General features: G+C 44.9%; 1 pseudogene; it reads right to left on the bottom strand.

The window, feature by feature from the left end:
• Nucleotides 1–4,425: 4,425 nt before the first annotated feature.
• LOC127483440 (dead end protein homolog 1 pseudogene) lies at nucleotides 4,426–5,795 on the bottom strand (annotated as a pseudogene).
• Between the last annotated feature and the right edge of the window lie 5,630 nt (nucleotides 5,796–11,425).

Raw genomic sequence — 11,425 nt, 5'->3', positions numbered from 1 at the left:
TGGGGTCAGGGGTCTAATAACTTGAGCCATGACTGCTGCCTCTCAAGGTTTGCATTGGCAGGAAGCTGGAATCAGGAGCAGAGCCAGGACTTGAACCAAGGCACTCTGATATGGGATGTGGGCATCCCAAGTGGTATCTTAATGAAATACCTACCCCACTTGGCCTGCTTTCTCTCCCTCCCTTCTCAACCCCCCCCCCCCAGCCTCGTGTTTCTCTCTTTCTCTTTCCTTCAATTTTATCTTCCGCATATAAGGGAGAACATGCAATATTTGTCTTTCTGTATCTGGCTTATTTCAGTTAACATAATGTCCTTCAGTTCCAACTATTCTGCTGCAAATGGTAGAATTTTATTATTTTTTTATAGCTGAATACTAGTCCAGTGTGTGTGTGTATGTATATATGCATACTTACTCTATTCATCTGATGATGAACACCATGGTTAACTCCATATTTTGGCTATTGTGAGCACAGCTGCTATAAACAGGGGAGAGCAGTATCTCTTTGCTCACATCACCTTAATTCTATTTTCCACAAACTTTTTGAAGCATCCTTATATCTTTAAAAGATATAATTCACCAAAATTAATTCCAGTAAAAATAGAAAATTTAAACATAATACAAACCTAGATTATTTCATAGGAAATATTTTATAAGTGTTCAAAGGACATAATAATGCTACTTATAATTCTCCATAATATCAATTCTACTTAAATAGAAAAAGAAAATCTAAAATTTCTTAGAAAGTACATACGATAATCATCCCTGAATGTGAAAGATGGGGAAAAAGCCTGGAATTAAAGAACAAGCTTCCTTAGGGGTGAGTAGATTGTGGAGGCCGCTGTAACAGGTAATGCTGGGGGTTGGGTGTTTGGCCTAGCAGTTAAGCTGCTGGTTAGGGTGCCTGCATCACAATTTAGGGTACCTGTGACCTGGTGCTGGCTCTTCTCCCTAACTCAGCTTCTTCCTAATGCGATCATGGGAGGCAGCAGGTGATGGCTCAAACAGTCAGGTCCCTGCCATCCATGTGGGGAGACCTCGTCTGAGTCCTGCCCAGCCACTGGTGGCCAGCTGCAGAGTGAACCATCAAGTGGAAGATCTGTCTGTTTCCTCCCCGCTCTCACTCTGCCTTTCAGATAAATAAATAAATCTCTTTTAAACATCCAATAGGTGAATAAAAACTTTTTAAAAACACGAAAAGGTGATGCTGACAGTTGTACCTGAGTGTCTGTGTGACACTAGTGGGTAAGCTCAGTCAGCTCAACCTTCACTACCAACACAGTAATAGTGATTCAGTTTCAAACATCTCTGCCTTGTGGTGGGGCCTGGAGAAATTCTGTCTTCATTACTTCCTCAGTGTGGAGTACAGATAACTTCTGTTTCCATTTCCACATGAGACATGCACATGACAAGGAAGAAAATGGGTGAAACTGAAGGTGAAACATCATACCTCGCCCATCCTAGATCCTAACCACAAAGGAAACCACAGTCGTCAGTTTTATGTCGTCTCCTATGTCTCTGTATCTTCTACATCATTCTGTCTTGGTGTATTCTTCCAATTCATGAATTTATGTGAGTATAAATCCTTTTAAATTTTTACACAAATGACAGTAGACCATAACACCATTCTACAACTGGTTTTGTTTTTCCCTACATAATTATATAACAGGTGTTGCTCTATATCTGTACATATAGACACTAATCATCCTTTGATTTTTTTAAATCATTCTTTTTAACAGTGGCATCATATCTAACTGTAGCTATCTCCCATAATTTATTTAACTAATTTTACATTAGTGGATATTATATTCCCAGAGTGTGTTTTTTTTGTTGTTGTTGTTGTTTTGGTTTGGTTTTTGGTTTTGGTTATTGCTTGCTGCAGGGATTTTTTTTTTTTTTTGGCCCCTAAAACAGTGCTGCAGTGAAGTGCTTTGTACGTACACATCAGCATACTTTGCTGTAGTTTAAGTTCCTAGAACTGATTTTCAGATAAGTCATAACAGGAAGGTTGCTGCCATTGAAACTGGAGCTGAACTATTAGAACTGCCAGAGGGGCACTGGAAGAGGGGTTGGGAATCGAGCACTTAGCAAATGTTCGACTGACTTTGAAGAAGGTAAAACTAAGTGACAGGGTGGATGCTTATTTAGCCTAGTGGTTAAGATGCCCATATCCCACGTCAGAGTCCATGGGTTCAATACCTGGCGCTGGCTCCTGGCTCCTGCTTCCTGCTTCCTACTATTGCAGATTCTGGGAGGCAGCAATAATGGCTCAAGTAATTGCCACCTTTGTGGGGGACCTGGATTGCATTCTTGGCTCTCATCTTTAGCCCCAGGCCCAGCCCGGAACCTTGTGGGCATGTAAGGAGTAAATGAGAGGATGAAAACTCTCTCTCTCTATCCATTTCTCTCTCCCTCTCAAAAAAAAAAAAAAAAAAAAAGGCTACAAGTCAATACATAATTTTACAAGGTGACTTCTAGCCTATCAGAGCTAGTAAATATAATTTTGGATAAGTTTCATCTCCCATTTCTTTCCATATTTAACCTGAAAAGTACACACCTTGTATTGAACAAGCATACATCAAATAATTCATAGAAATATGAAATGAAAAGTAAGCTTATTTGCTACCAAAATTTGAAATCCATTCATAGTTTTTTCATGATAGGTATTCTCCATGAACTTTTTGAAGATGCCTCATAAAAATTACCTAACTGGAAATAAAGGAATGAAATTAGAACGGACACATTAGGACCTTCAAATGAATTTGTTTTGCTTTGTTTGTGAAAACACCTGAAGCAGAACTCCAAATAATTTATGACTATTCCTGGCTTAAGGAGATGGATCTTAACCTCCTCTCTGTGGAATGACTTGCTTCCAAAGGGTGTGGGAAAGACACAGGGAAAAGGCAACTCTGCAGTGGAGACATTTGGCCCTACCTTGGCCCAGTGATCAAGGTTATCATCTGTGATAGGCCATATTGACCCAGATATAAAATGTTGAGAATGGCACTTCACACTGGGCTCTTCTTCCCAGAAGCCCAGGACCCCAGTCTAGCCAGGATGAAAACATCAGGAAATCCAAATGAGATGCGTCTTACAGAGTACCTGACCTGAACTACTCCAAATGGTCATCAAGAACAAGGGAAGTCTGAGAAACTGTCGCAGACTTGAGAAGGTTAAGGAGGTTCACCACTAAGTAATGTAGACTCAGATGAAACCAAAAGTGCATCGGGGAAAACGAGTGAAATCCAAGTGAACAGTGGAGTTCAGTTATCAGTAATGCACCGATTTTGGTTTCTTAGCGGTGACGTGTATACCCTGTGGTGTAAGATGCCACTGATAAGAGACTGGGTATGCAGTAAATGAGTATTCTCTACTGACTACACAATTTTTCTGAAAACCTTAAACATCCTTTAGAAAAGACCTAGAGACATTACTTAGTCAAGAGTAAGAAAGAATATGAAGCAAGTGTGTCACAATACTGACATTTGAAGGCTGGGAGTTGGTACCCTATCGTTGATGCAGTACCCTCTACTCACATACCTAGATTTCCACACGTGACCAAGAAGTAGCTTGTCATAGGCCAACACTCTCCTGGCAAAAACAGCGGAGTGCATTAGACACAAAGATGTAAATCTGTTTGGGGGTGTCAGGGAGCTGAGGCGGCAGCTGGGCCTAGCCTGAAGAGCAGACCTCTGGAGAAGGAGCTGATCCTGCTCAGCCTCCTCCCTCTACCGAGACGTGTGAATAATTGGGTGCAGGCGAAGCGTCCTAGGCTCCAGGGAAGGGCAACTTCTGCAAACCAAGCAGCTAGCCGTTTTCTGCATCCTCTCAAGGCTCGAGGAGACAAAAATCAGAACACAGTGCTACAGAGGCAGCCCGGAAGTCCAGCCAGGACTCTAGGCAGGAGGAAAAGGTACAGCGTCTCTCCCTTCAAGGCTTTGGACTCATTCTTTTTTTTTTTTTTTTAATTTGGGTTTAATATAAATACAACCATCATAGAAAACGTCGAAATGATACATTAACCAAAACCATAGTGCCAAGTGCTAGAGACGAAGGGCAGAATTTGACCCTTTGGCTCAGCCGGTCCCCCCAAATAAAAAAACAGAAGTCAAATCGAACAGATTCATGTGCAGAGGGCAGGAAGGAGTAGCAGGGAAGGGCAGGGTGGGTGTCACAAAGGGAAGACCATGGGTTAGGTGGGGACTCAGAGGGGAGAGGACAAGGCCCAGCAGCGTAACTCAAGCCAAACCTGAGCTGCCCTAGTTACGCTGGGGCTATGTCCCAACAGGGAGGCTATCAGGCCGAGGTGCCTTCCCCTTTCTTAAATCAGCTGGCCGGCTGCCCAGGCCTGCTGGGCTGGGGACTGACACAGGCTCTGCCAACCGTTGTAGGCTACCTCTGTTGAGAGGACGGGGTGGGGGTGGGGGGTCACTGCTTAACTATGGTACCTGCCTCAGCCCCAGCAGACCACAAGAGGCTGGCCCAGACTCACCCAGGGCCTCTAGCAGCCGTGCAGACACGGCATCCTTGGCTGTCTCATGCCCATCTTGCCCACCTATGGGTAGCACAACCCAGATGAGGCCACTGAAGGGCACTGGATGCCCAGGGATCACCACCTGGTACCAGAAGCGGTGCCAGCCAGCAGGGCCCCTGCCCAAACACTTGGTGAGGAATACTGGGCTGCCCAGTTTCATTCGTTGGCACAGCAGCTGCAGGGCAGCCCGAGCTCCTCGAGACCCTAGCTTGTCCCTGGCCAGGGCCAATTGGTTGCCCTCAGGCTGAAGGTACCGCAGTGAGGGACCCACAGCTGCTGGCATAGTCGCTGCCTCAGGTCTGGCTTGAGCCACTCCACAGCCACCTGCTCTCCGCAGAGGCGGGACTGCCCTTCCACCAGGGCCTTTTTGGCCATAGCAGCAGCGCGGTGCGAGCTGAACTTGAGCAGCGTGATCTGCCTGAGCCCCGGTCCGGGGCTGGGCAGCAGCAGCGCCTCTTGCAGGCCGGGGCCCAGCGGCTGCAGCGCGAGCAGCAGCGCGTGTTGGCTCAGACACGGCGGCAAACCGTCCATGCTCGGCTCGCACTTCTCCATGCTGCGGCACCCCAGCAGCGGGCAGGAGGGCCGCAGCGGGTGGCTGTGCAGCGTGGCAATGGCGGCCTGTGCGCCGCGCTGTGAGCTGTAGCAGTCGTAGGCGAGAACTCGCGGTTCAGGCCCCTGAAGGTCATCATTAGGCGGAATTCGTAGAGGCGGCCCACGCGCTGGAGCAGTGGGATCAGCTGGTGCTCGAACACGTCCTGGGGCAGCCGCCCTGTAAACACCTCGGACACGGCCGGCGGTGGGCAGCCCACCCAGCCTGGGGGTGGCCCGCCATACTTCCTCTGCCCATTCACCTGCACCAGCGGGATGCCCGTCTCCCTGACCCACGCCTCTAGGGCCGCCTTGTTCTCTGGATTCACCCTCTCACACCATTGCTCACACTCGCGCTTGGACTGCATGGCTCTCTGTGGATTCATCCTTAAGTGAGGCAGAGATTAAGAAAATTCACAAAAAGAGGTATGGCCTTTTCTTTAGTTTTATGATCCTGCAAAAAAAAATTCAAGTCTACACTCCACCAATAAGGAAGATCATAGGAAGAACAGACAGTAGATTCAAATGGAAGCACAGAGGAAAAGGTCTTAAAAAATGAGACAAGTGGAGCTGGCACTGTGGCGTGGTGGGTGATGCCACTACCTGTGGTGCTAACATCCCATATGGGCGCCAGTTCAAGTCCTGGCTGCTCCACTTCTGATCAGCTCCCTGCTATTATGCCTAGGAAAGCAGTGGAAGATGGCCCTAGTGCTACAGTGCCTGCACCCATGTGGGAGGTCCTGGCTTCAGATCAGCTCAGCTCCAGCCATTTGGGGAGTGAGCCAGCTGATGGAAGATCTGTCTGTCTGTCTCTCTCTCTCCAACTCTGCCTTTCAAATAAATTTAAAAATCTTAAAAAAAAAAAAGAAAAGAAAAACCAAGCTCAGTGACCTGTGGAACCATGTCAAGCAATATAATATGTATTTAATTAGAATCCAAGAAGCAGAGGAAGGAGAGTAGCAGAAAGAAAATCTGAAGACATATGGACTGAAAAATTTGAAATTTAATACAAAATTATAAACCTAAGCATCTAAGAAGTAAAAGGAACTCCAAGCTTGATAAAGGTACATCAGATTTTTTAAAAAGGTAGTGACAAGACAGTTAAAAATCAGACAATTGTATATAACATTAATAATTATTGTTGACTGTTCATAAAAAACAATTCAAGTCAGAGAACAAGGGAATATTACCTGTAGAGTGTATTGTATGTTCAGAAGACGCCTGTGTATCTTGCAAGGTGAGACACAAGGCACACATATGGTGTAGTGGCTAAGCCACCGCTCGGGATGCCTGCATTCCATATTGGTGCCTGGCTTCCGGCGCTGCTGCCACTCGCGATTCCAGCCCCCCGATCATAAATGGCCTGGGAGGCAGCAGGTGATGACTCAAGTGGTCAAGCCCCGACCACTCATGTGGGAGACACAGACTGAGTTGCTGACTCCCCGTTTTGGCCTGGTCCAGCCTGGGCAGTTGTGGGCAGTTAACCAGCAGATGGGAGATTTGTATTCTTCTTCTCTCTTGGCCTTTCACCCACATTGAAAATAAACAGAAAATTTTAAAAAGCGAAGGCAAAATATAGGCAAGTGTAGCCTGTTGAGGGAATATGCCTGCTAGCATGCATGCACTATAAAAATTGCTTCCTCAGGCTGAAGGAAAATGATTCCAAACACAAATTCAGACTACACAAAGGAAGAAAATGCCAAAACTTAATAGAAATGTGGATAAGTATGTTTTTCTCATTTAAAAAATTGTATAACTATTCAAAGCAAAAATAATACAAATGAGCTGTAGAAGTAAAGTGTATGAGGACCGGCACTGTGGCATAGCGGGTAAAGCTGCCACCTGCAATGCCAGCATCCCATGTGGGCACCGGTTCATGTTGTGGCTGATCCTCTTCTGATCCTGCTCTCTGCTATGGCCTGGGAAGGCAGTGGGGGAGGGCCCAAATCCTCAGGCCCCAGCACCCACATGGGAGATCCAGAAGCTGCTGGTTCCTGACTTTGGATCGGCCCACCTCCAGCCGTTACGGCCATTTGGGGAGTGACCCAGTGGATGGAAGACCTTTTTCTCTTTCTGTAACTCTACCTATCAAATAAATAAATCTTTTTTTAAAAAAAGTATGACAACAGTAGCAAAAGAATGGGAGGGAACTACAAGTGTGATATTGTAAGATTTTGAAATTTTTAAAGACGATTTATTTTATTTTATTTGAAAGGCAGATAGGGAGAAAGAGAGAGAGAGAGAGAAGGAGAGAGGAAGGGAGGGAGAGAGAGAGAGGGAGGGAGAGAGAGAGGAGATCAATTTTCCATCTGCTGGTTCAACCTCCAAATAAATGGCCATAACAACCAGGGCTGGGCTAGGCTGAAGCCAGGAGCCTGAAACTCCATATTGGTCTCCCACATGAGTGACCAAGGCCCAAGTAATCTCGACATCTTCCACTGCCTTCCCAGGTGCATCAGCAGGAAGACAGATGAGAAGCAGAGCAACAGGGGCACAAACTGGCCTTCCCATATGGGATGCCCAGGTAGTAAGTGGTGGCCTAACCCATTGCACCACAATGCTATCTTCAAGATTTGATTTAAAGATAGATTATGAGGAGTTAAAGATGCATTGTCAAGCACTATTAAAAAAAAAGAACTGCAACTAATAAGGCAATAGTGGAGATACACAGAATCTTATTTTAAAACTAAAAACAGAAAACAGGGCTTGGTGCTGAGGCTCAGCAGCTTAAAGCCCCAGCCTGTGGTGCCGGCATCCCATATGGGCACCAATTCACAACCTGACTGCTCCATTTCTGATCCAGCTCTCTACTGTGGCCTGGGAAAGCAGTAGAAGATGGCCCAAGTGCTTGGGCCCCTGCACCCACATGGGAGTGAACCAGCAGATAGAAGACCTCTCTCTTTCTCTCTCTGCCTCTGACTCTCTGTAACTGCCTTTCAAATAAATAAATGTTTAATTTTTAAAAATCCTCTTAGTTCTAACAATAATAACCAAATAAAGGCAATAGAATTTCTTTAGAAATGTAAAAATCACCCTATTTGAGTGAAATTTTGAATGCTTATAAATTACCTATAAATTAGGGAAATGTTTACCATGCTTCAGATTCCTGTATGTTTATGTAATCTGACCTTATTTGCTCTAAAAATTGATTGATTGATTTGGAAGGCAGAGCAACAGAGAGAGAAAGGGAGAGGCAGAATCTGCTGGCTCACTTCTCAAGTGGCTACAGCAGCCAGGCTGGGTCAGGCTAAAGCAAGGAGTCAAGAACTCCATCCAAGTATGTATCCTATGTCAGTGGCAGGAGCTCAGAGTACTTGGCATCTTCCACTGCCTTCCCAGGCACATTAGCAGGGAGCTGGATCAGAAGTAGAGCAGCTGGAACTTGAACCAGTGCTCCCATATGGGATGCTAGAGTCATAGGCTACAGCTTAACCCATTGTGCCACATGCTGGCCTGAGTCATCTGACTTTATAAATTGCTTAGATGGTGATGAAAATTAACGTACCTTCCAGTGAGTCATGAATTTTTTGGCCCCATTTGGCAAAATAAGTGGAGCCACCTCCTGCCCAGGGAAAGCAAATCAGTTTAAAAATTGCATTAGGATTTTGGTATATGCAGTTCAAAACTCTTTTATTCCTAGAGAGAAAAATGAAATTATTTAACAATACATAATTAAGTTCTTCAAACTGAATTCGATGTGTTTTAACATGAATGCTTGTTAATTATAAAGAACATATGTTCATATACAAAGTGATTTCTGATGTTATCTACAATTTGACAGTTGATGAAGCTGACAATGAACAGTACCGTGTCACTCAGCTAGGTTGTGCCAGATCAGGAATTAAAGTACAAATCCTATACAACCTCAACGCCACCTCCCTGCTTTGCCCTTTCCTGTGTTCTCAGCGTCCCATACAGGCAGGCCACTGAGTGGTGGGAGATGGAGAACATAGCTGAGAAGCTTTGGCTTGGAGAATGGGGAACTGGAAGCCCTTCCACTTTGGTGTGTAAATGAACTCTTGCCTCCACTTTCCTAGAGCTTCAGCCAGGACAAGTACTTGGGCTTTGTCTTGTAGAACTCCACAAAGTCCGTGCCATCTCACAGAGTGAATAGTTGGTACCACTTACAGTGTGCCTGGTGTTAGCAGTAATGCCATCAAATTTGTCTTCTATGAGAAGCCTCCTTCGATCTAAAAAGGTCATCTTATAAAATCAGGGTATCGGAGTTCCTGGAGTGGGGGAAGAGCCAGCTTACACGGAGTGGCCTACCTGGTTCTCCCAGCTTGCTCTCTTCTCTCCATGCTGTCAGGAGCTCACACAATGCAGTAATTTACTGCTCCAATGCTGAATTCAGTTCCTCTTTGGAGGTAAGACTTCTAGTTTGCCTTGTGTATAGAGTGACCAAATTTCCACTTAAATCTGTTGACTTTTTATGGTTCCAACCACTGCAGAAGAGGAAGAAGAGGAGGAAGAACAGGAGGAAGGATAAGGGGGGGAGGAGGAGGAGGAGGAGGAGAACAAATAATAATGTATTAGAAGCAACTTAACTGATGTAACCTGAGATAAGGAGTCACCTGCATCAATTCCTTTTAGATTTCCAATAAGTGCTTCCATTAGTGGAACTTTGGCTAATAGTCATAAAGACAAGGAAGCAACATTTTTAACTTCTAGCAACTGTGCAATCCTGCAGGCAAATAAACAGAAAACACTCTCAATACATATTGGGAAATTGGGGTGGGGGAGGGGACAGTAGCTATTTGTTTTGAAGGTTGGGATATCTTAGCTTTCTAGATATTTATAGAGTTATATCCTTTTAAATCTTAAGAGGGATTTTAACCACTTAACCACTATTTTATAAGCTTCAGATATTCAGAAAGGAGACAGAGTAATTACCCAAAGATCTGGTATTTAGACTCCTTCCTCAAGGGAAAACCAGTAGAAGCATTTGTTTGATTGGAATACCAGAGAGAAGGACTGGGCAGAGGCACTCTCCTAGATGTAATGGCATAGATTTATTTTCCCAGAACTAATTTGTAACACTAATCCAAAGATAAAACACACTCAGCAAAGTCCCAGCAGAATAGATTACAAAGAAATTTGCAAATCGATTCATTATACTGAAACTGCAAAACAAAGACAAAGGCAAAGTATTGAAAGTGGCCAGGGGATGAGAAGATAGGCATGGAATAGTAGCTTTGAAGGAAGCGCTGTAGGACTGGCAGCAGCGTGGCAAGCCAGAAGAGAACAGAGTGATGTCTCCAAGTGTAAGAGAAAGAACCTTATTGTTTCTATGAAGTTTTATTGAATGTACACCAATGTCTGTGTTCCCCTGTCCCCCTGCAGGTTTATCTTTATGACTTGTCTTATCCCATCAGGTTTGGTATGACTCTCAGGGTTACACAAGATGGCAGTTATGTCCAAAATGGCTCTAATCTTGTGAAGTTAAATCCTTATACTTAAGTTCATCATTGTTAGTATAGACTTCATTTCTAAAACCCAGTACGACCTGAGCTTTGAGGCCAGGGTGACCGGTACTGGGGATATGGTGCCCTTGCACTTTGGAGCTTTGCCTTCTAGACTGACTATTGGACGTCAGTGCCTTTCTTGCTGGAGTCCCCTAGCACAGATGCCTGCCGAACTCTGTGTGGATTATTATCCAAATGCTCTGTAGTGAGTAGATACAATCACAGAGGAGGGTGCCAGTGTAGTATCTCAAGGACAAGTACAACCTTGCAGGGAGATTTGCACAACTCCTCTCCTATGAGCTGCAATTCCTCCATCAGGCTATTGAAAGTTTTTGGAAGAATTCAAGGTAATAGTCATGTTAATATCCCCAAAAGGTTGCTAATGCTTTTACTTTTTTTACTTCATTGGTTTCCCTGTATACTGTCCCAGTGAGTTTTAACACACCCCGCCCTTTCTCCTGAAATCTCTCTCCCACACCACCCAGGTTGCCCAATACTCCTGGGTGCCTGCAATCTACCCCCAGGGCTGGGGTAAATCTCATGATTGATCCTGGCTGACTTCCTGGCCTTTGGTTCTTTGCCTTGGCAGTACAATGACTGCATTCAGTTCTTTTTTTTTTTTTTTTTTTTTTTAAGATTTATTTATTTATTTTGAAAGGTTACAGAGAGAGTAGGAGAGACAGAGATCTTCCATCCACTGGTTTACCCCCAGATGGCTGCAAAGGCCAGGGTTAGGCCAGGCCAAAGTCAGGAGCCAGGAGCTTCATCTAGGCCTCCAATGTGGGTGTCAAGACCTCAGGCACTTGGGTCATCACCTGCTGCTTTTCCCAGGCCAATAGCA

The sequence above is a fragment of the Oryctolagus cuniculus genome, chromosome 13 (assembly GCF_964237555.1).
Source record: "Oryctolagus cuniculus chromosome 13, mOryCun1.1, whole genome shotgun sequence".
NCBI lineage: Eukaryota > Metazoa > Chordata > Mammalia > Lagomorpha > Leporidae > Oryctolagus > Oryctolagus cuniculus.
Note: the sequence above shows the minus strand (reverse complement) of the source record. Positions and strands in the feature narration are given on the sequence as shown.